At 34.4% G+C, this 5,568-nt stretch overlaps 1 pseudogene; it reads right to left on the bottom strand.

The window, feature by feature from the left end:
- Positions 1-341: 341 nt before the first annotated feature.
- LOC129286216 (disease resistance protein RPV1-like) lies at positions 342-4,077 on the bottom strand (annotated as a pseudogene).
- Positions 4,078-5,568: the final 1,491 nt, after the last annotated feature.

Genomic DNA, 5,568 nt, shown 5'->3' with positions numbered 1-5,568 from the left:
TGATAAACTTTATTTTTGGATCTGTATATGGGTTGTTGGCTGGAAGGAGCTACGCTCCTGATTTATACTATTATCTGTCAGAATTTTGTTGTAGAATTTTTGGGAGATCCTAGTTACAGGGGAGGTTCTGCCGAAATTTCTACAAAAAAAATATCGACACTTTTTTTTATGATATTGAATCCAATAAGTTATTTTAATTCTCATAGGATTTGATTAAATTTTGTTCCTTTCTTTTGTAAAATGAAATCAAGGTTTATTTTAAGGCTTACGGGAATGTGTAAGTGACTCATACCCGTGCCGGTCACCCTCTATTTTGGGGCGTGACATTATCTTTAGTACATCTAGAATTTTGCTATCCTCTCATATTGTTCTAATGTAGACCTCTATTCCTTTAAATTCTTGTGCGCCAAATTGGCGCCTATTAATCTTAAAGCCAATGGAAGGCCATTTGCATAGCTTATCACACGTTTGGACAAATTTTGATAGCCTTTTGGAGGCTGGATCAAATGGAATGCATGCCAACAAAAGAGTTCAAGAGAGTCATGATCGTCTAGCTTCTTAATTTCATATGTTTTTTCAACATTATGCACAATTAGCAACTGCTTATTTCTTCTTGTTATAATGACCTTGCTGCCACAGCCAGACCAATCACACCCCCCTGCTAGTTTTTTCTAACTGTTCAGCCTCATCAACATCATCAAGAACCAATAGAACTCTTTTGTGAGAGAGTCTGTGTTTTATTCTAGATATTCCTTCATCAACACTGCTAAACTTTGTCTTCTTTTCCTCAAGAATCTCTGATAGAAGTGTCTGTTGAAGATGAACATTGCCCTGGTGTTTCTTTGATGCTTCTCTTACATCAAACAAAAAACATGCACCTTCAAATTGGTAGAAAATTGAATTATACAAAGCCTTTGCAAGGGTAGTTTTTCCAATTCCACCGGTTCCATAAATCCCCAACATGCAGACGCCATCATTAGAATGATCCAAAAGTGACTTCAACTTTCCTATGCGAAGCTCAAGTCCAACCATGTACTCACGACTATGCAAGCGTTTAAGAGGTAACATAGCAAAAGCGTCTTCAACAATCTTTTCAATGAACCCCCATTCATATCTACAAAAGTGTAAATTTTCTAGTTGCTGTGAATAATGAATATATGATGCAAAATGTCTTTCTTTTTTCATTTATCATAATTCTTTCTGGTAAAACCTCATTTAAATCTTCAAAAATAACCTCAATATGAATTAACTCTCAATTTTATTTTATTTTATCCCTTTACTGTATGAAAGTCTATTTTCCATTTGAAAGTACAAAATTATCAAATATCTGCGGCAATAATTGTACCGTTTAGCTACAGAAGGCAATCAGAATACAGGAGAAAAAAGCCTACCCCTCTTCCAAAAGCCATGCTGATGAAAACCTAGCAGCTTTAGACAAAGCAGACCTCCATTTTTGCACTTTCTCCGAGTCCTCTCTGAACCTATCTTCCAAAGCAGCCATGGCGTCTCCGAAGCTATTCCTCTGAAATTGAACATCCAGCGGATCCACATTGTAAAATATTGGCATGACCACCTGTTTCTTCTCCTTCTTACACTGAATGATGTGGGACAGTTCATCGAGGCACCATGTGGAAGTAGCATAGTTCTTAGAGAACACAATAATGGAAATCCTTGATTTCTCAATGGCTTTAAGAAGCGCTGGTGAGATCCGCTCCCCTTTCCCAAGCTTCTTGTCGTCTATGAAGGCGTTGACTCCCTTCCGGCGTAAAGCATCGTAGAGATGCACAGTGAAGGAGTGGCGAGTATCTTCGCCTCTGAAATTTAGAAAAACATCATCTGTACTTGGGTTTGCCGGCGAAGCCAACCGATGATGGTGCTGCCATGTGAATCGCCAATGCTGCAATAATCACAAAATGCTAGCAAGGTATTAGGATTTGAATACTCAAACCTGGGAGAGAAATTTACACGAAAGCGATGAATCAGCAAAATGCAGAGCACGCCTTTGAACCTCCACAAATAAATTTCTGGGAAGCGAGTAAAATTTCAGAATGAGTTGGTGCTTTCCCTTTGCATATGCTGGTGGAGAGGGAGAGAGCATGCTTTTTTTCCTTTTATTTTTTCTTAAAATAAAAAAATCATCTCTAGTTGCGTCCTTGGATTTTTATTTTTTATTTATTTTTTAAGTGGAAGGATCATCTCTTGGTGATCGGTCAACCCACATATGAATTCAGTAACAGCTCTTGTTGTGAGTTACCAGTTCACGGGTCTACTTTTATGATGAGTGATTTCGATTGAGTTTTAATAATATGTAAAATCTAATGTAATCATCGTCAGTTCAGACTCTGGTTTTTTTAATAGAAAAAGCATCAACAAAAGCTAACGATTAGAATTATCCCTAAAGGGCATGGTAGGCAGATCAGACACTATCACAAGTCACTTCATCTTACTCTGTATTTCCTGTAAAACTTCACAATCCTGCAAAACTTCACAGCTGCTCCACTGAACTGCTTGAACAATTGCAAGGCAATCACTCTCGACAATCACATTCCTCATTGCCCAGTTAATCCCAAGCAAGTTTGAAGCCCAGAAAATTCCCCAAGTCTCCGCAGAAAGCTAGAGCCATGGATGAACTCGCCTCCCTGGTTTCGAACTAACCCCTCCCCAGGCACAAGCGTCAGTCGATGTATGGAATTAAAGACCCATCTACATTAAACTTCATAATGCCGCCCATCGATGGCGGAGTACACAGATCCTGGAACTGGGCAGTATTTCCCCTTGGGACTAAGCCCAGACGAGGCATGCTCAAGAACGAGCTTTATTTCTGCAGGCAAGCCGAATGTGTCTGAACAAGTTTAAAGAGAAAGCCCAAAAGATTGACCCTTTAGAAGAGAAAGCATCCACGCTTATAAATCACACCCCCACTGAAACTTTCTGATGTGGAACAGACTAAAAGCTATAATAAACCATCTCTGCAATCCCAATGTTCAGCGGCGGACCTACTCACACTTGATGGTGGGCAACTGCCCCCTCAAATTTGTGATTCATAGTGTAAATATGAATTGAGTTTTAATATACCCCTACAGATATACTAGTTTTGAATCCACTGATCGAAAGGGGAACAAGGGATGAGGAAGAAAAGATGTAGAGAGAAATGATTGTCGATTTAGGTCAAGAATTGGAGTGTAAAATTTTCTAAAAGTATAGATTTAAAATATTGGAAAGAGTGAAACTAACGAGAAGATCATGAAAATCTAGAACAATAGATAATATTTCCTCTACTTTAATTTATAAGTCACTTCTAATATATTTTACAATGATTAAGAAAAATTTTAAATTTTATTAATTTCATCTTAAAATTTAATAAGTTTTCATCTTTACTATTAATAAATATTCTTAAATTTCATTATTAATATTTTCATTGAAAGCATTTAATAAGAAAAAAATATAAAGAGAATTATTGAAAATTGACAAATGTCCTATAAATAAAATTAAATTTTTTCTTCTCTCTCTACCCTATAAATAGGACAAGAGGAGCAAAAGAGAATTGAGATTTAATAATAATTCAAATGTTATAAATGATTTTTTCATTGAAACAATTTTATTTAAACCTCTTTAATTCTTATATTTTTAATGGAATCATGTATTTTATTTTATTTTATTTTATTTTTTCTATATTTTTACTAAAATCATTTATATAATTTAAAATAATTTTGATCTTTATACGCCAATTTGTTATTTCACATTTTTAGCGAATTAAGTTATTTTATGTGGTAGGGATTTCATTATTATTTAAATGAATAATTGGAGTTTGAATCTCTATTCTTATACATATAATAAAATTTAATTTTTATGATTTTATATACTAGCAAATAAATTTTGCTATCAATAAAATATATATTATTTGTGTTTCACCAAAAATAATTTTGCCCCACCAGCACCAAGTCCTAAGATCTGCCAACGCCAACATCCCATCTAACCCAAATTCTTCACACCATGTAAACCAAAGAAACGAAAAAGCCGCGTACTAGGAACCTTGAGACTTGATGACAGTCTCTTGGGCCTCACCACACACCACATTGGTCAATAGCTTTTCATCAATAATTCACACTAAGCCAAAGAAACATTCTATACCGTTTAAACCAAAGAAACGAAGAAGCCACGTACTAGGAAACTTGAGACTTGATGACAGTCTCGAAGTGCATGCATGACAGTCTCTTGGGCCTCACCACACACCACATTGGTCAATAGCTTTTCATTAACAATTCACATTAAGCCATAAGAAACGTTCTGGTGAACTTTTAGCTTCCAGAGATGCCTCCAAAAGCTTCTTGAGGTTGAAATTAAATCTCATGCCCCTTTATGCAGCTATAGGCCAGGCTGATTTAAGACTGAACCTACCTCCCCTTCCATGGTTTATCCTAACAACAGTTAACAAGTGCAATTCGGTCTATGACATGCACGAGAAGGAATAAACCTTCTAAACTTCTTGTTCCAATCCCAACTATCCGAGGCAGTGATATATGGATCTGGTTGCTGAGCACCGAGATGCTCATCATTGAGGAAAGATCTGAGCCATCTAGACTAAAAATATGGATGATTTAGATTTTTTCAATTTTAATTTTAATTTTATATTTATAAAAATAAAAATTTATAAATTTTTTTGATAAACATATTTATTATCAGTCTCGATAGTACTGATTTAATTTAAATGATTCAATTTAATATTATAATTTTCATAAATTGATTATCTAGATATATTCTAATCCATAAAAATTCAATATTAAATTTTTATCTGCAAGGTTTAGATTTAAAGTTTTTATTCTTATTTTTATTTTATATTTTATTAAAATAAAAATTATTAAAAAAATTAATATTGAATCTGTTTTGTACAGAATACATCTAAGTAGTCAATTTATGAAAATTATAATATTGAATTGAATCACCCAGAGCTTCAGATTGAATCAGTACTGTCCAGATTAGTGATAAATATATTTATAAAAAAATTATAAATTTTATTTTTATAAAATATAAAATTGAAATTGAAATTGAAAAAATCTAAATCATTCAAATTTTTCTAGATGACTTAGATCTTCTCTGAGTGACGAGCACTAAAACTGAATCCGTGACATAGTCACACACTTTCCCATCCGCCATTTCATTGGGTATCTCACAAAGAGTGATCAGTCCAGAAAGCAATCTCCATTTCCTATTGCATGAGCAGCCACACACTTTCTCCCAGTTCGAGCTAATACTAAAGTGAGTGAACCCATCCTTCGACTTCCCATCCTTGGAATCTCACATCAGCACCACATTTATATTTTGCTCTCATAAAAACTGTATTTTGGTCTTTGGCTTGCCTAACAAGTCCTATTAGTTTTCATTTTTCAGTGACTTGTAGATTTCTTCTTCTTCTTGTTTTTTTTTTTTTCCACAAACTCCAGGGTCAATGTTTGAGTACATTAATTACATTCTCAATTGTGTTTTTATTTTTTCCCAACTCGAAACATATCGACATTTTATACACTCACTAATGTGAGTGTAGATTGAATCCGATGACAGAAGAATGAT

This window comes from Prosopis cineraria, unplaced genomic scaffold, assembly GCF_029017545.1.
Source record: "Prosopis cineraria cultivar Desert tree isolate PC_DT_omini unplaced genomic scaffold, ASM2901754v1 PC11, whole genome shotgun sequence".
Lineage (NCBI taxonomy): Eukaryota > Viridiplantae > Streptophyta > Magnoliopsida > Fabales > Fabaceae > Prosopis > Prosopis cineraria.
This window is presented reverse-complemented; position numbering and strand designations above follow the sequence as displayed.